At 42.9% G+C, this 23,770-nt stretch overlaps 1 protein-coding gene across 2 annotated transcripts in view; it reads left to right on the top strand.

The window, feature by feature from the left end:
* The first annotated feature begins 719 nt into the window (after positions 1-719).
* plekha6 (pleckstrin homology domain containing, family A member 6) overlaps positions 720-23,770 on the top strand; it is a 289,330-nt gene continuing 266,279 nt past the window's right edge. Inside the window, exon 1 of one of the 2 annotated variants that reach the window (XM_076749477.1) lies at positions 720-1,060. The gene's annotated coding sequence lies outside the window, so the exon portion shown is untranslated. The remainder of the gene's footprint in view (positions 1,061-23,770) is intronic. The other variant, XM_076749470.1, reaches the window with a different exon arrangement.

Here is a 23,770-nt window from a genome sequence, read left to right as displayed (position 1 = left end):
GAAAAAAAAACCAAAACTGTTCCATTCTGAAAATCAGTATAAATATAATAAAAATAAAAACTGGTCACATTGTCAAATGTAGCCACATTTCAACCCACTGATTTAGATGACAAGGATAGGAAAGGATAGGAAATGATACAAAACTGTTGTGTGGATACCCCATTTTTTCCTGAACATGTTATCCTGTATCCTGTGTTCTTATTAAAATGGTAACAACTACCTTTCTACATCAAGATTTCCTAAAGATACATTTTTATGACAAGATTGGTTTTTTTTTTGCCATGTGACAAAATGATGTGTAAGTGTAAGCCATTAGCTTCATAATATATATATATATGTGTGTGTGTGTGTGTGTGTGTGTGTGTGTGTGTGTGTGTATATATATATATATATATATATATATATATGCATTTTTTTATGCAAATCAGAGTGGGTTAAATATTAATAGTTTCCTTTTTTCCTTCCTTTCTGTAGGTGGGATCTCTTCCTTCTTTTTCTGGGCTTTTCTTTTGTCTCTCGTTTTCTGTGTTTGCCTCAGTTAGTCTTGGCTTTTCTGCTTAGGGAGGGGTTCAAACCAGCAGACCGTTCTCAAGTCTTATTGGCTCACACCTCCTCTCTGTGTCTATGTCACTGTAATGAAAAGGGGGAATTGAGCAGCACTGTGACGTCGCCCCCCTCCACCCATTCACTCTGCCTCTTTCTCTCCTTGCTTCCACCTCCTCCACTCGCTCTGCGACTGACAGTGGATGGTTGGTCATGTGATGTTATAATACCCAGGGATTTTCTGCCAGGCATTCTCTGTAGGCTCCCTTCCTCCCTCCATCCATTCCTATCTGAGACGACATTGCCTAATATTGTGGTGCATCCAGCCATACGCTTAACTGTCCTTTCAGGAGGATCTATTGTTAGTTGATAGTGATGTTTAGAATGGCTTTGACTGAGAGTTGGATTGTGTGTTAGAGCACTGTCCTGTCAGACACTCATCAATACACGTGTTGGAATACATGTGCAGTGGTAAGACACGGCAGCAAGGACGTGGCAGCATTTGTACATGTGACTGGTAAGTGACATGCTTCACGTATGAGTGTTTGAGTTGCTGTTGAGCTTATGTAATTTCTGTTATTATCAGCACAAAGGGTACTGTATTGTGTTTGTGATTAAACATTTCCACTGATGACTCTGGAATGTTTTCCATTATAAACAAAGCATACTTGGTCCAGATTGTGTGTGTGTGTGTGTGTGTGTGTCCATGTCCATGTATTACTCATGTTGTGGGGACAAAAATCTGTTTACACAGTCACATGTGGGGCCACACAGTCACATGTGGGGACAAAATACAGGTCCCCACAATTTAAATCATTACATTTTAGGGTAAAGACTGAGGACAGGGTTACTGGTTAGATAAGGTTAGGTTAGGTATAGGGTTAGGAACAGGCAAATAGTGGTTATGGTTAGGGTTAAGGTTAGGATAAGTCTCCAGGAAATGAATGTAAGTCTATATAATGTCCCCATAAGTGATGAAAACTCCCCGGTGTGTGTGTGTGTGTGTGTGTGTGTGTGTGTGTGTGTGTGTGTGTGTGTGTGTGGGTGGGTGGGTGTGTGGAAGGAATGCATTATCAATTCACTGCTTTGCCCTCTGCTCTAATTGAATAGCCCTCCTTTCACTCTGCATTGACATTGATTTAGTAAATTTCTACCAGTTATTGATAAAATGGTTATCGTGTTGACCGAAAATTAATTTTGTGAAATTTAATTTATGCATTTTCTTTTCATTTGAGCAAATGGCTTGAAAACCTCATGACTCTGTTTAGTTTGTATTCAACTATAGTTAGTTGTATTTTGTGCATTTATTCTCCTTTAGTCAGAATTCAATTAGCAATAGGGCCCAGGTCAGATTATCATCAGCTTTAAAGTGCAACTCTTTGAGTGAAAACAAACAGGACAGTATATACAACAGCCATCATGGACCATCAGCTGCTGCAACCTGAGCAGGTCACTGGACGCTCGACACTCAGTGTCACCATGGCAACCATAGTCTGGACCAAAGTTATGGAGTGAATGACTGATACTGCTATCTATACAGACACACCCCTAGTTTGGCTAAAATAGAATTAGAATACATAGAATAGGAGTTCTGTCCTTAAGTAACCAGCTATTTGTCACTAATCATTCTTTGATTTCATCGAGGAGTCTTTGCAGGGCAAAGACTCTAGTGACAAATTTTAGTTCATCCCTATAATAAAAGAGAATCGCCACCCTATAAAAAAGACAGAAAAGAAAGAAAAGGGAGAAATAGCTGTTCAAAGAATAGAATTGGTTTCCTGAAAAGCAGGATACACCTATATAAGTGACCATTCCTTCATTTCTAGTGCTGCTGCCAGCAGCTTCACCTCAGCATTCCTCTGGGCACAAGGTATGCAAATAGAGGTGAGAATTGGTAAGATTTTTACAATTCCGATTCCATTTTCGATTCTGCTTAACGATTTGGTTCTTTATCGATTCTCTTATCAATTCTCATTTGGAAAAAAGGAGAACAAACAGGTCGATTAGCATCAACTTTATTTAGTTCAGAACTAACATGACCTTATAAACCCAACAGTGAGGTCTTAAGAGGGCCACAGCCTAGGGCTCCTCGATGGGGTGCCAGGGGGTCCCCAGAAAAATGTATTTGTTTTGAAATTAAATAAATAAATAAATGTACTTCTGTAGAAATTAACAAAATACAACATTAATTATTCTGTGGCAATTACACACAAATGTCCAGTAACATGTTCAACATTTTTCTAATAGAAATTAAAATTCTCTTTTTTTAAAAGGATATATGAGCTGATCACTCAAAAATAAAACTACGTCAGCCAGTGACAAATACAATCAAGTCAAGTCCAATGGAGTTGTGCATTGGGCAGAGTCTCTCTCTTGCTCCACCACCTTAGAGTAGTGTTATCCTTGCAGGGGATGGGGGGCAGGCTTCTGTACAACTGGATCTCCTGATCCACTCGGAAGCTAGGGGTAGATGTGAACTGGAGCAAGTATTGCCAGCCTCTGAGCCAGTCAGAGTCTGTCTCTCGTCATGGTTATCTAAATGTAATGCATGAGAAGGCATTCATTTAACGTTAACAGTTAATAAAGCAGGTTTTACAATGAGGCAAATGGCGCTGACATAATAGGCAGTGTTAGTTACTTAGTTACCTGCAGTATTAACAGCAGAGGATGTGCTAACATTGCCGCTGCTGCTGGGTTGAGATTCACTCCGGAGCGGATCGAAAACACAACATTCATTCAAAGTTATTGCATGCTGTGTGTGCAAATGTTTCTGCATATTGGTAGTATTTCCTCCCTTTGATGAAATATCCACTTTGCAAGTATTGTAAGTTGCCCTGTTGTCATCCTTTCTCATGAAATGTAATCAAACTTTCGAGTATTTGTTTTCGAGCAACGCATGTTCGTAGAGAAATTGAAACACTGGGAACCTCTTCTCAACAAGAACCAGTTTTCGATTCTCATCCCTATATGCAAAGGTGAAAAAGGTGCCTCTTCCTGCTAGCTACATTGATTGTGAGAGATTCCATTGTCAGAAATATTAGGAGAACCCCCGTTTAATGGTAAACAGACTGTATTTATAGAGCACTTTTCAAGTCTACCAACCACTTAAAGCACTTTACAACAAATTCACTCATTCACAAACAAACTCATTTGCTGCCCACAGCTGCCCACTCTTTTTCAGAAGCAAATTTTCTGGACATTTTACATTGTCCTCCCAGTTTGCTAAACAAGTATCTATTTGTGCAGAACATAATTATCTCTGTGGGCTGTAATAATACTGCAGTTACAATATGATTTTAACAGGCTATTCACCTTTCTTCAAAGATCACAAACCTCCTACTGTTTCCTCCTCAGCTGTTGATGAGACAGCTGATTGTTTAGCTCCATATAACAATTCATAGGTGTTTATACTGGATGATTTTAACTTAAATTGGTTAAATTCTGCCTCTAAGTATTTCAAATAAGTCTGTGCAATAATCTTCCACAGATATTTACTCAGCCCACCAGGTCAAACTTAAGACCCCTGGCTCCAAGTCTGGGATGGGGAACTTTTCCTATAAAGAGCCATTTCAATTTTTATAACATCCTTCAAAGGCCATACACAGCAAAATAGCCGGTGTTAAATCAACTCTGAGAGTGTTAAATTTAACACCAGGAAAGTGTATATATGCGTCCACTCTTTTCAGTGTTAATTTAACACTAACACTAGTGTTAATGTTTTTACACTCAGCTATAGTTATTTCAACACTGTAGGGAGTTCAAAATTAACACTGGCCAACACTTGTGAAGTGTCAATAGTACTCTACACTAGTGTCAGTGTATATTTTTACACTTAGCTCTAGTAATTTCAACACTGTAGCGAGTTCAAAATTAACACTGGCTAACACGTGTAGTGTCAGTGTTAATGTTTCCACTCTCAGCTATAGTTATTTCAACACTGTAAGGAGTTCAAAATTAACAATAGCTAATATGTGTGCAGTGGCAATAGAACTCTACACTAGTGTAAATTTAATAGAATGTTACACTGACTGCGGTTGAAAATGCTACACTGACTACCAATGCATTCAGACCAATGGGTGTAAAATTTGACTACCAATAAACCCACCCACCCTTAACCACCACAACCACCCGCCAAACCTATCACAAAAAATAAACAAGGCAAAAAACTTCTTTAGAAAAATAGTCTTATTAAATGGCCACCACACCACATTAACAATTAACAGTCTGCATGGATTCACATATAATTACAGTATGGAACAAGGCACACTTGGTCATCAGTGTCATATGAAAATTGCCTATCACAAGGTCTGTAATATACCAGGTCATTTACACAGATCACTGTGAAAACCTCATTTTTCTCCTCAATACCAAATGCATTTAAATGATCATCAAAAAAATACTCAAGACTTTACAAATCAAAAGACAGGCATTGTTGTCTTTAACAATGATACTCTCAATCCTGTTGAACAAAGGCATCTCATTTTCAACTCCAGTAACCACATACATCCCAACCTGATACTCTGTGCCATAGTTTTTGACCCAGGAAGTGGTGGAAACTGACGACACATCAAAGGCCCTCTTGGAAAGTTGTCCTGGATTTCTTGCTGTCTTGAGCTGAGTTCCGCTGAACAGTTTTCAGCCTCCACGCTAGGTAGCCGGAGCCACCCTGGTGATCATAGAAATGTTCCTGTTGATAAAGAAAAACACATCGAGTCACATGGACTGAGGAAAAACTCAGAAAAAAACGTTGGAGAAACCTCAGGGTGAGCAACAGAGGAGGGATCCCTCACCCAGGACTGGCAGACTTGCAACAGATGTTATATACAGACAAGAACAGTTTACAACACAGAATGTATGGGGATGCATTACTGTTTATACTCATATAGCCATTCTTGGAATCCGGGTCCTTCAATTTAGGGAACAGAGTTGTAATCCCAAGTGCGTAGAGGATCCGCACATTCACCGGAGGGACCCTCCTGAAAAGGGATAGATGTGTCATTCCTCCAAGAACTGCAAATTTCATTTATGTGCACCAGGGTTATTATAGTTAACTAAAATTAAAACTAGCAGTGGAAAAATAATACAGTAAACTGAAATAAAAATGCCATTTTTTCCAAAAATGACAACTAAATAAAAACTACAATGAAGAATACAAAACTAACTAAAACTAAAGTGAATGTCAGATAACATCAGCTTATTTGTAGTTTTCTTAGAGATGCTAAAGTTGCAGGAAGAAAAGGCCACAGCTCAATATGGAACGACTTGGAGTACGACACACAGGTAGATAAGAGTGAATGGAATGTGATAAGGACTGATGGGAACATTATGGGATGCAACTAAAAGGGAAAAATCCCACAAATGTCGAAGTTCATCTTTAGAGGTCTTACAGAGGCTTTCTCCTAAAAATTGAAAAACTAAAACTAAGACTAAGACCAAATGAAAACTAAATAAAAACGAGGCAATTCCTCAAAATAAAAACTAAACTAAAACTGCTTCATCACTTGTTGAACTAACTAAAACTGAACTGAAATAAAAAAGCAAACTGAATAACTAAATAAAAATAAAAACTAATGAAAAATTTAAAACTATAAGAACCTTGATGTGCACATGAGTGTGGGTGAAGACATAATCGACAGTGATTTTTGGAGGTAAAAAAAACAACCACAACCTGTTATTGCAAGTGCATTCACTTACCCATGGCTCTCCACCATGTCTGCCACAAGAATGTTTACCATCTTTCTTCTTGTAACATCACTGATGGTGCTTGTTTTCTCATACTCTTTGAATATTTCGTTTCCACCAGGCTTTGAATACAGAGCGACTCTGACATTCTGAAACAACAATTGCATGACATTCACACTGCAGGTACAGTAGGTATGTCAGCCTGTGCTCCGGGCGGATGTAACAGTTGGTCAGGGGACCCATGATAAATGAGAATCAGTTAACATAACGGAGCGCTGGGTTTTCAGTCTGACACCTACTGAAGCTGCAGTACTAATCTACTTATTGTGAAATTTTAATGTAAGGTTTGACATTGGTCTAATTGACATCAGGGTCAATATCAGGTGGTTAACTTACATCTCTTGCAATGTTGCTATCCAGGGGTCCTTCAACCAGCTGCCTTTTCCGAGCTTTGGTAGATTCCAGTATCAGCGTTGAGTCAGAACCTGATGATGACCCTTGGGATGCACGTGATGGTGATGGTGACCAGTCTGATAGGGATGAGCCCTCTGAAAACTCCTCCTCAGCATTGCTACCTAAGAAAACACACAGCCTTACGTTGTATGATGCAGTTGACCACGAGAGGAAACGAGTTACAGCTGAATTTACCACGCCTAGGGTTAGGGGGGTGGCAAGAAAATACCCCAAGCATGGTAAACTGAGCCGTAACCCCCACCCTCAAATGGTCAGTTGCTTTTCTACAACGCTTATGGTATCGACTACACTCACAGCAATATACAATATTATAAAACAAAGCATCAATTCATCCATTCCGCTGAGCAATATAGTTCACCGGGCAAGGGAGGGAGTATCCAAATTTGCTGTTGTAGAAAACAGAGTCAAATTCTTAAAAATTAAAAATATAAGCCTGCAATCCTCACCATCACACTCTTCGGCCTTGAAAGACACCCCAGATGACTTCAAGAGTTCATCAAATATGTCCGAATCCACTTCCACGTTTGAGGAATCCTTCAGGCTCAAGGAAGCAGAACCTGGCAAATTGAATTTTGCCAGCACTAAAACAGAAGATACTGTAGATAAGCAAGATTTGGGACGGACAAACATGCATTAATGAACAGAGCTGATGAACTATAAATACACCGGCGTTAGCAGGAAAGCTAATTTTCATCATCAAACATTGGAAAACCGTAAATGCACAAATAAACATGACAGTCAAATTAGCCTACCTGCTTGCAAAAACTGGGAGTAATTGTACTTGTCCTCCACCTGTGGTACCCTGACCCATTTGCTGACTCCTTTATGCTCTACAGGAACCAGCATGTTGCTTGGGGAGGAACTAATGTTAGCTAAACCCTGGTCCAGCGCATTGTTGGCCAGCTAACGTTAGCTAGCTAAAAAACACAAAAACGAAATTTTCAAGATATTTTCATACAAATGCCATTCGCTCCAGGCTCATTGGTAACGCTAATATCAATCCAAAAGAGACAATTTTATCGACTGAAACTTAACTTACCTTAGAAAGAAGAAATTTGGACGACATAAGTTAGATGACGGCAGTCTGAGTGCTGACCTATAGTGCTGACGGTGTGCGCCACTGCACTGCCAAGGGCAAGCGATTCAAATGGTGGGTGTGGCCAATTGAACGAGCCAGAGTGTCAATAGGCTCTGTGCACAAGCCTCGTGACGTACTTCCGATTCCGCCTGAAGTCGGCAAACCAGTTTCCGGTTTACTTCCCTCTCCAGTCAAAACAGCGCTAAAATAAATACAAGGAATGAAAAATGAATCAACATCCACGAAAGAAGACGAAGTATAATGTGAGAGGGACTTTTAAGTTCCAGAAGACGGTGAATGGCTCTAATGAGCACTGTTGTGTGCCACTTTGTGCCAGCTCAAGTCGCTATAACAGCGAGCTTAGCTTCCACTGCTTCCCGAAGGACACCGAACTTCGTGCACAGTGGCTGCAGAAAATATGCAGAACGGGATTTTCGGTAACTCAGCATACGAAGGTATGCAGCCGACATTTCGAAAATGCCCAAATTCGAAATAACCCCAAAGGTAGACGGGTTTTAGCAGCAAACGCAGTGCCAACACTGTTTGAATGGAACAGTTACACAGCAACCAAGACAAGAGCCGGTGTTTGGGATCGCCGCCCTCGACTGACATCAAGCCGAGAAACATCACCTGTGCCCTGATCTTTGTCTGACACTGAAATGGACATAAAGTCAACACAGTTAGCAACAGTAAAGAACATACGAAGCAAACACAAAACTAAAAAATTAGCACGTTGCTAACGTCAGCTAGTCAGCTAACGTCACCAATAAATCACTTATCCTCGTACTGGTGAACGTAACTAGAGATGTAGAGACGAAACCCTTTTTCCCGTTTGCTCTTCGGAGCAGGAGAGTGGGCATCCACGATACGATGAACATCGTTGATAGATATCTTTGACAGATTTTGCAGGCATCTTGTAAAGTTCATTGTGATGACTAGCTGACGTTAGCAACGTATGTTCTTTACTGTTACTTGTTGTGCTACCTGTGTTGACTTTATGTCCATTTCAGTGTCAGACAAAGATCAGGGCACAGGTGATGTTTCTCGGCTTGATGTCAGTCGAGGGCGGCGATCCCAAACACCGGCTCTTGTCTTGGTTGCTGTGTAACTGTTCCATTCAAACAGTGTTGGCACTGCGTTTGCTGCTAAAACCCGTCTACCTTTAGGGGTATTTCGAATTTGGGCATTTTCGAAATGTCGGCTGCATACCTTCGTATGCTGAGTTACCGAAAATCCCGTTCTGCATATTTTCTGCAGCCACTGTGCACGAAGTTCGGTGTCCTTCAGGAAGCAGTGGAAGCTAAGCTCGCTGTTATAGCGACTTGAGCTGGCACAAAGTGGCACACAACAGTGCTCATTAGAGCCATTCACCGTCTTCTGGAACTTAAAAGTCCCTCTCACATTATACTTCGTCTTCTTTCGTGGATGTTGATTCATTTTTCATTCCTTGTATTTATTTTAGCGCTGTTTTGACTGGAGAGGGAAGTAAACCGGAAACTGGTTTGCCGACTTCAGGCGGAATCGGAAGTACGTCACGAGGCTTGTGCACAGAGCCTATTCAGAGTGATTCTCAGAACAACGGATATCCATTCCGACACTATCAGGAATGGACTCTAGGGGGAGTTAATTTTGATCAATTCTGAGTAAAAGTAATAGTAACCCCTGTTAATTTACACCAACACTAAAAAAATAACACTGGCACATTTGCTGTGTACTTAATTACTGAATACATATATCAAACTAATGTCGGTGATTGCCAGAACTGCTTCTCTTTGGCAAGATGTTGGATGACAGATGGTAGTGATAATTGTCACAGTCCATCCCAGCACTTACCTGTTGCTGCAGCTCTTCAGCCACGCCCCACACCTACATCAGGAGGACATTTAAGCAGCGCTGTCATTCTTTTCAGTTGCCAGATTGTCTATGCGTTATGCCAGACTCTCCAGCATTCCTTGCCAACCTGATCTCCGGTATTCGACCTTGCCTGTTCCTGACTACTCCATCTGTCAAATCCCTTTGTCTGCAGGTGCGCAGATCTCACAACCTTGGTGGTATTACAGAGGATATCCCCCCTCTGAGAGTGATTTCGACCACGCCAAGTCTGTCAGTGATTTTCGCGTTCGATCCGCTCTCTTCACTCTCTGCTCAGCACGGCGCAGTGTTACCCAGGCTGTCTGTTTCCCCGTATTCCCCATAAATTGTCTGGCAGCGCAATTGGGTCCTCTACTACCCTGTTACAGATATGCTATGCCCAGCTAGTTTTCCAAGTTTGGGTCTGTCAGTCTTGAGTGACACCAAGTCTTTGCAAGAGTCAGTTTTGAATATAACTGCTCACAGTAGTAGGTTGTCCCAAACAAAGAAGTACACTTAAATGACTGTTTTCTCAGAACGGAAAATCCTCAGGACATGCATGCACTTTGTTACGTGAGCCGAGGGAGGTTGTTTTGCTTTGAGCTTATTGTTTCTTTGCAGCTCAATGATTTTTTGTTGTAGGTTTTCAGGCACATTAGCTGGATTCATATTAAAAGACATAGCGAATTCTCACAGTTCCTTTCACTTTCCAAGAGCATTTGTCCTTGCAACTCATTCAGTATAACATGTTGCAAGTTGTAATGTTATTCGAGATTGGTCAGTGATACTTTACATCTACTTTGTTTTTTTTGACAGTTTCAATGATGCATTGACTTGATATTAACCCTACTGTTGTGGGGCTTGCTTGAAAGTTTAAGCTTATAGTAGCATAACTAGGATCAAAGGCAAGCCTGAGTCAGTCCTAACACTAAACTTTATCAAAAAGGAAAGTTTTAAGCCTATTATTAAATGTAGAGAAGGTATCTGCCTGCCAGACCAAGACTTGAATGTGGTATCTGCATCCTGAAGGCACTGGGTCCCATTCTCCCTCTGAAAACTTTAAGAACCATAACTAAGCCTGCATTCTGGGAATGCAGTGTTATAGTTGGGTAATAGGGTATTATGAGCACTTTAAGATAAGATGGTGCCTGACAATTTAGGGCTTTGCTGGCAAGGGGAAGGATTTTCGATTATATTCTAGATTCTACAGGGAGCCAGTGCAGAGAGGCGAATAAGGGGGAAATATGTTCTCTTTTTCTACTTTTTGTCAGACCACGTGCCACGCTGTTCTGGGTCAGATGGAAGTATTAAGCAATCTGGGAAGCCTCATTGTAAGGAAAAGAATCCAGCCTGGAAGTAACACTAGTTTTTCTTCATCATTTTGAGACATGATGTGCGTTATGTCGGTGAGAAAAGGCAGTCCTTGAGATTTGGGCGGTCATCTGCTTTGACCGGTTGGTTAAACTATTTTATGTTACTTTCTTTTATTGCTTGAAAAGGTAATTGCTATCTAAACATGGAGTTGCTCTTTTGTCATTACAAATTGCCTCACAGGTGTACGACTTAATTTTAGCAAGCAGAAAAGAAAACAAAAACTAACTCAGCTGTAGTTGAGCTTAAATTTTGACTATAATTGTCCCATAGCTTGTGTTAGAGGTGCCAGTATCAAAAAACTATGTCTGTGTGTGGTAATTAGATGGAACTTCAAACATTTTGATGAGCAGGCCTCATAAAATGATCTTCTGTAAAGTGATCATCATGATAGTACAAAAATCCAGATGCTGAATTAGCTTTTGACCATTTTTGTAAATGTAAAATACTTTTTTGGATGGGTTCAGGTGTCTCTGTACATCCATGACGTTCAGTCTTTTATAAAGTAATATAATGCTTTCCTAGATCCCATATGGGTATTATCCACTTCAAATGATCAGTTTTTTCTTGTATTCAGGGTGCAGTTAAAGTCCCTTGTGGTTATGCATTTTAGTGGCAATGTTGAAATTCTCAAAAAACAAAAAACAAAAAAAAGAGTGACAGAAATTAACATCACCATTATTTGCATTATTAATTTAAACTGTGCAGAAAGAACACAGCCTTTTATCACTAAAAATCCACCATTGGGATTTGAAGTTACCCCTTCTACCTGTAATGGAATTTGTGTATGAATGTCATTGCACTATAATATACATTCAGCTAAGACATCCTGTATACATAGTGGTACAGCATTGCTATTTATGTCCCACCCATTAACACAACAACCAAATGCTTTCATAGACTTAGACTTTACTTACTGATCCTAATTTGGGAAATTCTTTTGTTGCATATATGTAGCTATAAACTATGAGCACAAAAAAATATATATGTGCAAGTTGCAAGTGATAAATAAATGTAGACAATAAATACTATTGTGCAATATTGCAGTAGTGCAAATAATATGTAAACATTGAACTACTGGAATTTGTGAGGTTGGTGGAGATTAACTGTTTAAATTACTGTTGTACAGCGTGATGGCTCTTGGCAGGAATGATTTCCTGAAGCGGTCCTTGTGACAGTGAAGTGGGGGCAGTCTACTGGAGAAGGAGCTTCACTGTCTGTCCACAAGGTCGTAAAGAGAATGTTCAGGGTTATCCATGATGGGTAACAGTCTGTCTAGTGTCCTCCTCTCCACCACCTCCTCAAAGGTGTCTAATTTGCAGCCAGTAATGGAATCGGCCTACCTGATCACTTTGCTCAGTCTGCACACTGCAGCAAAGGAGAGTGCACTGGAAACACCAGACTGGTAGATCTCAAACATCTTGCTGCATTGTCTGCTCATCCTCTTCTTGTAGACAGAGTTGATGTTGGTTTTCCAGTTTAGTCATAGCGATTTCTGGAGACACATTCCCCTCTCAGCTCCACTTCCAACTTTTCAATACTTTGTCAACTGCCCCACCAGAGAAAAAACACTGGATTTACTTTATGCAAATGTGAAAGATTCTCACAGCTCCACAGCTCTATCTAAAGACTAAAGAATTATTATTATTATTTTTCTGGATTATTGACTACCTGACAGTGAGACCTCTATTTGAGAGACTGAGTGGATATGTGTCCGAGTGGTTGGTCAGCAGCACAGGAGCATCACAAGGGAATGTACTCTCACCTTTCTTCTTTACACTGTATACCTCAACGGCTTCTGACCAGCCAGTCTTGCAAGTGCAGTTTTCTTTGCAGCCATCTGCAAGGGATGCAGACTTTACACATTGAATTTTATTTTGCTGAGTAACTTTGCACATTCAACTTTAATCAGAGCTCAATCTTAACTTAATTTTAATCTATTTTTTATCCTTTTCATTTTATTTATTTATTTTAATACTGCAGTTTCTATGCTCAAGTTGCAACAAGACAGTGTGAGAAAAAGCTCCAGCCAGGCCAAATAAGCCTGAAAGACGCATTTGGAGCCCCATTTGCCCATAATAGCCCGAGAGCTGAAGAAATAATATGTATCTGTGAATACATGCGTTAGTCAAAGACTTAAGGCTGTTTTCTGTGGTCGACAGTAATGGATTTGAGAGGTTAGTAAACACATTGGAGCCAAAGTATAAAATGCCATCAAGGCCAGACTTAAGTCGCACAGTAATACCAGCTCTGTACCAAAAGACAAAAGCTAAAGTGACACAGAGCCTCAAAGAAGCAGAGTGCATCTCAATAACCACAGATGGGTGGACTTCACAAGCTACTCATTGCTATATTACAGTCATTACTCATGACCAGCAAATGAGAAATTGAAAATGTTTTGTCTGAAGGACACAGCCTCTTGTCAAATCACTCACTTGACTCAGCATAGCTTGTTATACACAGTGCTTTGCACAGATGTTGAACCTTGCTTCACAAGCAGGTTTGAACATTGGCCACACAGGCCAGCCGTCTGCTTGGTTGGCAACAGCATTACCCCAAATCAGAATCAGAATCAGAAAAAGCTTTACTGCCAGGTACGATTTTACACATACAAGGAATTTGTTGTGGTGAAGTTGGTGTATGACACATCTACTAAAAAATAAGAGTACAAAATATAACAATATAAATATATATATGCAAGTCTGTTTTTTGTTTGTTTGTTATTTTCCAGAAACACAGTCTGTTTTTTCAGAAAGAAGTCCAAGCTGAGCGTTAATGTAAGGCATAGAGTTGTCAATGTGACAAGATGAGGCAGAGGTCGACTGTGAAGAGTGTCGGGGGGGTTCCATGCCTTGTTGATAAGGCTGACAGCACACGGGAAAAAACTGTTCTTGTGGCGTGAGGTTTTGGTCCTGATGGATGGCAGCCTCCTGCCAGAGAGAGTTTGTGTCCGGGGTGAGAGGGATCAGCCACAGTCTTTTCTGCATGCCTCAGGGTCCTAGAGGCATACAGGTCCTGGAGAGATGGGAGATTGCAGCCAATCACCTTCTCTGCAGACCGAATGACACGCTGCAGTCTGCCCTTGTCCTTGGCAGTGGCAGCAGCGTACCAGATGGTGATGGAGGAGGTGAGGATGGACTCAATGATGGCTGTGTAGAAGTGCACCATCATTGTCTTTGGCAGGCTGAATTTCTTCAGCTGCCGTAAGAAGTACATCCTCTGCTGTGCTTCTTGATGAGGGAGCTGATGTTCGGCTCCCACTTGAGGTCCTGGGAGATCATAGTTCCCAGGAAGCGGAAAGACTCCACAGTGTCAATAGTGGAGTCACAGAGGGTGATGGGGGCAGGTGAGGCTGAGTTCTTCCTGTTGTCCACAACCATCTCCACTGTCTTTAGAGCGTTGAGCTCCAGGTTGTTCTGGTTGCACCAGGTCACCAGATGGTCAACCTCCCACCTGTAGGCGGACTCGTTGCCATCAGAGATGAGTCCGATGAGGGTGGTGTCGTCCGCAAACTTCAGGAGCTTGACAGACTGGTGACTGGAGGTGCAGCTGTTTGTGTACAGGGAGAAGAGCAGAGGAGAAAGAACACAGCCCTGGGGGGATCCGGTGCTGATGGTCTTAGCGTCGGAGATGTGTCTCCCCAGCTTCACGCACTGTTTCCTGTCAGACAGGAAGTCTGTAATCCACCTGCAAGTGGAGTCAGGCACGCTCAGCTGGGAGAGCTTCTCCTGAAGCAGAGTTGGGATGATGGTGTTGAAGGCAAAGCTGAAATCCACAAACAGGATCCTAGCATAGGTTCCTGCCGAGTCCAGGTGCTGGAGGATGAAGTGGAGGGCCAAGTTGACTGCATCGTCTACAGACCTGTTGGCTCTGTAGGCAAACTCAAGGGGTCCAGGAGAGGGTCAGTGATGTATTTGAGGTGTGAGAGCACAAGGCGCTCAAAGGACTTCATGACCACAGAGGTCAGGGCGATGGGTCTGAAGTCATTAAGTCCTGTGGTCCTTGGCTTCTTGGGAACAGGGATGATGGTTGAAGACTTGAAGCAGGCTGGCACGTGACATGTCTCCAATGAGGTGTTAAAAATGTCTGTGAACACTGGAGACAGCTGATCAGCGCAGTGCTTCAAGGCAGAATCCGGTCCAGCTGCTTTCCGGGGGTTCTGTCTCCTGAAGAGTTTGTTGACGTCCCTCACATGGATGGAAAGAGTTGTCACTGAGTTGGGTGGGGAAGGGGCTTTAAGGTGGGCATTGGTGGAGGTGACTGGAGCTGGAGCTGTTGGGAGGTGTCATGGGGGATAGTTGCTGGACTGTCCCAAAGCGGCAGTAGAATTCATTCAGGTCGTTGGCTAGGCGTCAATCGTTGATGGAGTGGGGGGCTTTAGGCTTGTAGTTTGTGATCTGCCTGAGCCCTTTCCAGACAGACGCAGAGTCATTAGCTGAGAACTGGTTTTGGAGCTTCTCAGAGTACAGTCGTTTAGCCTCTTTCACCGTCTTGCTAAACTTGTACTTTGACTCTTTGTATCTGTCTTTGTCCCCACTCCTGAAGGCCTCTTCCTTTGCAAACCTTAGCTGTCTGATTTGGGCTGTGAACCAGGGTTTGTCGTTGTTGTAACTCACTCTGGTGCATGATGGAACACAGCAGTCCTCATAGAAGCTGATGTAGGACGTCACAGCCTCCGTGTACTCATCCAGACTGTTGGTAGCAGTCCTGAACACATCCCAGTCAGTAGAGTCCAAACACGCCTGGAGATCCTCCACAGCCTCGCTGGTCCACTTCCTTGATGTCCTCACTACAGGTTTGCAGAGCTTTAGTTTCTGCCTGTAGGCAGGAATCAGGTGTACCATGACGTGGTCAGAGTGGCCCAGTGCAGCACGGGGGACGGCGTGATAAGCATCCCTGACTGTGGTGTAACAGTGATCCAGAATATTCTCCTCTCTGGTGGGGCATTTGATAAACTGTCTGTATTTAGGGAGTTCGTGCATGAGGTTACCTTTGTTAAAGTCGCCAAGGACAATAACTAAAGAGTCTGGGTTGGTCTGCTCCACACGCAGTATCTGGTCGGTGAGCATACGCTGTGCGTCCTGCACGTTGGCCTGCGGCGGGATGTAAACGCCGACCAGAATGAATGAAGCGAACTCACGGGGTGAATAAAAAGGTTTACAGTTAATGGTGAAAGATTCCAGTTCAGGAGAACAGTGCTGCTGGATCACTGTCACGTCGTTGCACCAACCACTGTTGATGTAGAAACAGATTCCTCCACCTTTAGTTTTGCCGGAAAGTTCCATGTCTCTGTCCGCGCGGTGGAGTTGGAAGCCAGCCAGCTGCAGTGCAGAGTCTGGTTTTAATCCACAGAGCCACATCTCGATGAAGCACAAAACCGCAGATGAAGAAAAGTCCCTGTTTTTACCCAACAGCAGTTGCAATTCCTACTGTTTGTTGGGCAGTGAACGCATGTTAGAGAGAAATATTCCCGGTAACGCTGTGCGTAGTCCGCGCTGGCGAAGGCGCACGAGTGCGCTGGCCCATTTTCCGCTCCTCCAGTATATAAACTGGTCATAGATGTGGTCACCAGATGGTACAGCTATTTTAATTATTTTATGAAAGGACTGCTACTAACTTTTGTTTTGAAATTGGAAGTTAGACATTGGAATGCCTCCTTCAGTTCATCCTTGTTGCTGTTTGTCGGGCTTTTGTTTTCTGATTGTTTACCCCGACCTGCATCATACCTGCTTAGCTCTTTCCTGCAACCTACCTGTTTTTTTCTTCTTCACTAAACCACTGAAATCAACCTGCTGTCTGACTGTCTGCATTTTGGTTCAATTCTGAATTTCCTGAACTTTAGGAGGAGCTTACGGAGGTGTGCTCATGTTTGACATACTGTACTTCGAAGGCTTCTTGGACATTAAGTGCAGATTCTTGGTGCAGGATGTTGGACATTCCAACTTGGCAATAATTGCCAACCTCAGAAAAATCCCTGCCTGGGTTAACCCGATCCTGGGCTTAGCATGGAGCCTTCTAGACTCTGAATTTTTAGCTTCCAATCTGCAAGTCTTTAGCCTGGGAGCCACCTGCCAGCTCCAGCTCCTGAGTTGGCTTGCTTGCTAGCATCCAATTTAGCTTCCTGGCCTCACTCTGGACTGCCAGCAACCAGCCTTTGCCCTTGAGCTAATAGCCAGACAGACTGTCTTCAGCAAGCTAATCTACAGCCGGCTCCAGCTCCTGAGTCAGCTAGATACCTGATTAGATAACCTCATGTCAGCTCCAGCTCTTGAGTCAGCTGGCCTCTGGCCTGTTAGTCTCCTGCCTATTCCAGTTCTCGAGTTAGCTAGTCATGAGTCTCCTTACCTCCAGCCATGCCTGATAAGGCCAGGCCAGCTTCCTCTCTGAGTCCACCTGTTTCAAGGAATATCTTATCAGAAGTCCTAGCTATCAAGATGCTGCTATCCTGATGCTGTTAAGGCTCCCTATTGTCCAGTTCCCGAGTCTCTTTTCTGCCAAACCTAGCTCCACAGAGCCAGACAGTCTCCAGTTTGCGAGCCTACAAACTACTAGCCCCTAGCCAACAACCCAAGCTGCTAGTGTCCACCCAGTTGACCAGTTGGCAAGTACAGAACCAGCCAGTTCTCTCCCTTATCCCTCCCTGGGAAGCACATTGAGATTCCACTGTCCAGTCCTCTGAGCTGGCCAAAAGAGTCAAGTCAGCAACCTGTTTCTGCTGTGCTGCAGTAGTCAATTCAATTCAATATTCCTTTATTTGTCCCGTGAGCATAAATTCCAAATTACAGCAGCATCAATATAGTGGACAGAGTAGTGTAACAAGTGCAAAAATTAAACACAACAAGTATATACAAAAGAGTGGGATAAAAAGAAACACTGTCCTAAAAAATAAAATTCTAAATAAAATTGTAAATTATATTTACAGACTGTATGTACAGGTTGTATTGCACAGATTATTGCATTGATTACTTGGAGCAGTCTGACAGCTGCAGGGAGGAATGACCTGTGATACCGCTCCTTCACACACTTTGGATGTAGCATCCTGTCACTGATGGAGCTCCTCAGTCACTGACTGTCAAGGAGGACAGCTTGGCTGTCATCCTCCTCTCCCCCACCTCCTCCACCAGTTCCAGAGGGCATCCCAGGACAGAGCTGGCCTTCCTAATGAGTTTGTCCAGTCTCTTCCTGTCAGCTGTTGTGATGCTGCTTCCCCAGCAGACTACACCATACTAAACCAAATGGCAGAGGCCACAACAGAGTCATAGAAGGTCTTCAGGAGTGCTCCAACACCCCAAAAGACCTCAGCCTCCTGGGCAGATAGAGTCTGCTCTGTCCTTTTTTGTAAAGTGCAATGGTGTTATGAGTCCAATCCAGTTTGTTGTTCAGATGAACACCCAGGTACTTGTAAGATGTCACCATCTCAATGTACCTTCCCTGGATGTTCACTGGTGATGGTGAAGAGTATGGGCGCCGACAGAAGTCCACAACCAGCTCCTTGGTTTTACCTGCATTAATCAGGAGGTAGTTCTGCTGGCACCAGTCCACAAAATCCTGGATAAGTCCTCTGTATGACCTGTCGTCCCCATCTGTGATGAGGCCGACAATGGCAGAGTCATCAGAGAACTTCTGCAGGTGGCAGGTGGGTGACAGGTGAGGAAAGTCAGCTGTATAGAGAGTGAAGTGGATGGGGGGCTGGGAGGAGCAGTGGGGGGTGGTGTTGATGGCGGTGAGCTGAATTGTGTGTGTGTGTGTGTGGGGGGGGGGGGGGGCAGCGGGGTACTTGGGCAGGATGCTGGCAGATCAAAAGAGGTCTGCTGCAGTGCTGGTACAGTTGGGGGAGGGGCAGATGTTTCCTCAAACCTACAGAAGTAGGTGTTCAGCTCATCTGCCCACTTTGGATCCCCAGCTGCCTGGGAGTTTGGCTCCTGGTGGCCTGAGATTGTTTTCAGGCCTCTCCAGACTCCCCTGGTGTTGTTCTCCTGCAGCTGTTCTTCCATTCTCTTCCTGTATCTGTCCTTTCCCTCCCTGATGTTCCTCCTCTCAGTTCCTGTGCTGCAGCAGCTTCCTGTTTCAATGGCTCTACTGGCAGACTTGCGAGTCTCTCAGCCACTGGTCTCTAGGCTTCCAGCCTTGCTGTCCTGTTGCTGGACTCCAGTCCTGCTGTCCCATCATTGTCTTCAGTCCTCCTGCCCTGATGCTGGCCTCCAGCTTACATATCCAGCAGCTGGTCTCCACTCCCACACTCCAGCCAGGAAAAAACCAAAAAAAAAATGTGAATGTGCCTGCATATCATTTGGCAGGGTGCTGTGATGAATGCCACATGGCAGCGTTAAGATAATCCCAACCAACTTCAAGTCCAATCTTCCGAGCAGAGCTCATTGAGGCAAAGCAGGATGAGACAGCTTTTGATTCAAGCCTTCAACCCCATCGTGTTTCTGTGCAGACATACATACATGTATGTGTGTTTATATGAAGTCTGGGAAATAGATTTTGTTTGGACCTTAATGTGTGTGCAAGCCAGCCCCCTGCCAGACATACATATGCATGCTCCCTCTGTCTTCTACTGTGTGTGTATTTAGGCTGTGAATAATTGCTCCAGTACCTGTTCTCCAAGTCTATCAGCTGCTTGGGCCTGACAAACTGCTGGTAGAGAGTATGAGGAGAAATTCAAGAATCACCAAAAACACATCTTTTTTTGGAGAACACCTAGATATAAGATTAGAGAAAACACCCAGATGGTTTTTGGTTTTTTTTGAAGTTGGACTAGGGTAAGGCTTCATGTTATGGTCCTATTGTGTTTTCCAGATATAGTCTTCTGAAAGCATCTATTTGCAAAAAATTTTCAAGCGGAAAATAAACCATCGATTTACGTGTGTTCAAACTCTACTACTCAATGTGAGTAGCACGTCAAGCGATTCTGGCTGTTGAGGATAAAAGTTAAGAGTATTAACTTTCAAAAGAGACCAAAACATGCATCACGTGCCCAGGTCATACCTTTGTCATGTTTACTATGACTGTATACAGTGGTAGTGAAAATCTCTACTTGGTTTTGAATCCTAAAAACAAATAAGTAAGGTTTTACTAATTATGCACAGTAAGTAAGGCTTTACTGATTATGTATGACTGATACATAGACAAACATTATTGTCATTCAGTAAACAGCAGGTGTACACCGAACGAAATTTCTATTGCAGCAGGCTCAGCACAGGGATTCATTCATTCATTCATCTTCTATACCTGCGTATCCCTTTCTGTGTTGCGGGGGGCTGGAGCCTATCCCAGCTAGCAATGGGCGAGAGGCGGGGTACACCCTGAACCGCTCGCCAGCCGATTGCAGGGCACAGCACAGGCATGAAAATAGTAAAAGTATATATATATATATATATATATATATATATATGTATATGTATACTCATACGCCACACCCTTGTAATAATAACAGACCATGCTCCATACCTGTCAACCCTGGGATTTGAAAATAAGTTACATGTTCTGTTGCCGTGCCTTGGGAAGTCTCACTACCCTGACCAGTATCCACATACCCCTTACATTTAGATGAGGGGACAACAGTGAATCCTATAATTATCACTAGGCAACCACTTGCTTTAAAATATCGGAGGATTGGGTTAACTAGTTTACTAGTCTACTTTAAGTGACTAATTATTTGTTTGTGAACATCCCAGCATTATATAAATGAAAACAGAAAAGGTTATGTATATTCAGCACGTTATTTTTGTTTTGTATTCCTTTAAGGATATATAAACATCACTTACACATTATGCTTCAGTTATGGTTTTGAGATAGGCTATTGGCAAGTGCGACAATTGGTAGAATAGAGTGATTATGAAAATGTATGGAAGAGGTAGTATAAATAAGTCATTTGTGGAGCATGTTTCTGCACCTCTTGAGCGCACTTATACTTGGCAGATTTTTGTTGCTTTTCCCTCTGTGTGATAAACTAAAATCCATGTGATATTTTTACGAAAAACATGACTTTGACTGATGTTGCTCTTCATTAAGTAGGGATAAGCCTACTCCCATTTGGTAAAATTTTGGCACAAACTTTTAGCTTTTTTGACTTGTACTCCATCCCTGTCACATTCGTCCTTTCCATGTCACTAGATGTTACAGTTAATGCTCTATATATTGCAGCCTGCTGTAACAGAGGAGAATTGTGTAAACACATCAAATAGGTGTTTTTCCTTTCTTCTCGTAAAAGTGTGAATAGTGCAAATCACAGCGAATCTGACATTTTCAATTCTGATTTGAGCCACTTTTATATGTGATCCTATATCAGATACTGGTCTGATTTTTTATAGTGCAACCTCAGCCTGAACAGTTACATTGTAATTGGTCACTGTGACCTTGACGTTTAACCTTTCAAACTTCAAACTTTGTTTATTTATATGGCACTTTTCATACTTAAAAAGCAACACAAAGTGCCTCACAGAGGCTAAAAACAACAAAGGAGAAAACCCAGCCCTCCCGCCCCCATAACTACATACAGAAACACACGCACAGACACGCACGCACGCGCACATACCCACACACACACCCAAGGATGACACGCAAATTCGTGAAGCGTTTCTCATTTTTGGACGGTGGCACGGTCACACTGTCGCCTCACAGCAAGAAGGTCCCGGGTTCGATTCTCGCTGCGGGCACCGGGGGTGTGTCCTCCACCATGCCTTCGGTGCCTGCTGCTTGAGGAAAAAGGCCTTTCTGTGTGGAGTTTGCATGTTCTCCCAGTGTTCACCTGGGGTATCCTCCATAAAAAATATACCCCCACTAAAAACATGCAAGAAGATCACCACCTGACCAATGGTGACACAAGGAACTGGGTCCCCGGGCGCCGGTTGGATGGCAGCCCACCGCTCCTGGTCTGCCGCGGAGGAAGGACGACCAGGATGGGTTAAAGGCGGAAGATAAATTTCACCAGTGCATGGCGTGTGTGTGGGCATGGTGCATGTATCTGTGTGACGAATAAAGGGGATTGTCCCTCTGATTCTTCTTCTTGTCCCTCTGATACGGACAAGATAAGGAGTAAGCCACCTTTTTGGGGGCCATCCACACTGAGAGGGCCCCCGGCTCATGACCGGGGAGCACCGCCCGAGACCACCCTGACCCAGGCAGACAGGAGGCCCCACACCAAGGTGCAGAGGCCTCCAGCCATCCAGGCCAGAGCCGTCCCCTCAGCAGCGCCCCCATCAGTAGACCAGGAGCAGTTCCCAGTGTGGGGGGCCTCCATGAGGAAACACTTGACCTAAAAACCAAGGACTCCCATGAAGAAACACTGGAGCTAAAAACCAAGGGACTAAGACATAAACATAAAATAAAATAAAATGAGTAAATGAAATAAATAGCAATTAAACATGTCGTTTTAACCATGCAACTAAAATAAGATATGAACAAAGATAAATATGCTAAGAAGCATGATTAAAGGAATAAGATAAATCAAACAAATCAATTGAAAGCCTGATTAAAAAGGTGGGTCTTGAACCTCTTTTTAAAAACATCAACAGTCAACTTTGACCACCAAAATCTAATCTCTCATTCACCAGTGTCTTGCTGCAAGACTCTCATGGAGAGAAAAAAACATACATTAATTCATTCAGTCAGATTGTTCAATATAAAGAAACTAACAGTTTAAATGATGAGAAATTATTGAACTTGTGCAGCAATCTTTGTGACTTCAATTCACTGTGGACAACCTAACCCAAACCTAACCTTAACCAGAACCAATTCATGCCAAACCCAGATCTCAATTCACACCTAATTTAAACATGATCTCAGTAATTACATTCTACCTCATAAGGACCAGGCATTAAGATAAGATAAGATAAGATAAGATAAGATAAGATAGGACTTCATTTATCCCACGCTGGGGAAATTCGGTTGTTACAGCAGCCAAATAAAAAGATCCCCATGAAGACTACTGGTCCCAACAAAGTCAGTGTTTATACTGGAAACAGCTCCCAGTGGGTACAACCAAAGAAAACAAAAGTGCACACACATACAGAGAGAGGAAACAATACATACTGTTGTTTATCACTAACATTCTCATGAAATAAGTTGTAAAAGTATGCAGTGGTTGACCTGGTCTGTGAACCACAACCAACAGGCTGCTAGCCAAGATGATCCCATGTAGCTTGTTTACATCTCAGCAGCACTTTGTTAATGGCATCACTTTGTGTGTGTGTGTGTGGGTGTTTGAGTGTGTGTTGGTGTGAAAGAGGGTTGCTTACAACCACTCTCCTTTTATTGTATCTGGGAGAGCGTTCACCATGGATTAAGTAAACACTTAATTCGTATGTTGCATGAGTGTGTGTCACTTCAGGTGCAAACCGCAAAATTGGAGAACAAAGTAGTTTATTTGGAACACCTTGTCTAATTGCTGAAAAATGTACAAAGTCAAACTGCTGCTCTCAAAAGTGCATGTGATGGGAACTTAGGTCCATTTAGTTTCTTGACTTGCTAATGGCTGCCATGTGATGAGGATTAAAAGATTTACCCGATCTCCCTTTCTCTCTCTCTCTCTCTCTCTCTCTCTCTCTCTCTCTCTCTCTCACACACACACACACACACACACACACACACACACACACATAGCCTTTGCAACCATGGCAACAGCCATAATAATGAGACAGCCCCTTTGTAGAACAGAAAGAAAGGTGGGGACAAAAGACAGCATGGAGGAGGGAATGGAGGAAAAGAAAAATGAGGGAGAGAGGTTGTTTGGGTGAATGGGGAGGAGATATATAGGAAGGAGAGAGC

The sequence above is a fragment of the Chaetodon auriga genome, chromosome 2, assembly GCF_051107435.1.
Source record: "Chaetodon auriga isolate fChaAug3 chromosome 2, fChaAug3.hap1, whole genome shotgun sequence".
NCBI lineage: Eukaryota > Metazoa > Chordata > Actinopteri > Chaetodontiformes > Chaetodontidae > Chaetodon > Chaetodon auriga.
Note: the sequence above shows the minus strand (reverse complement) of the source record. Positions and strands in the feature narration are given on the sequence as shown.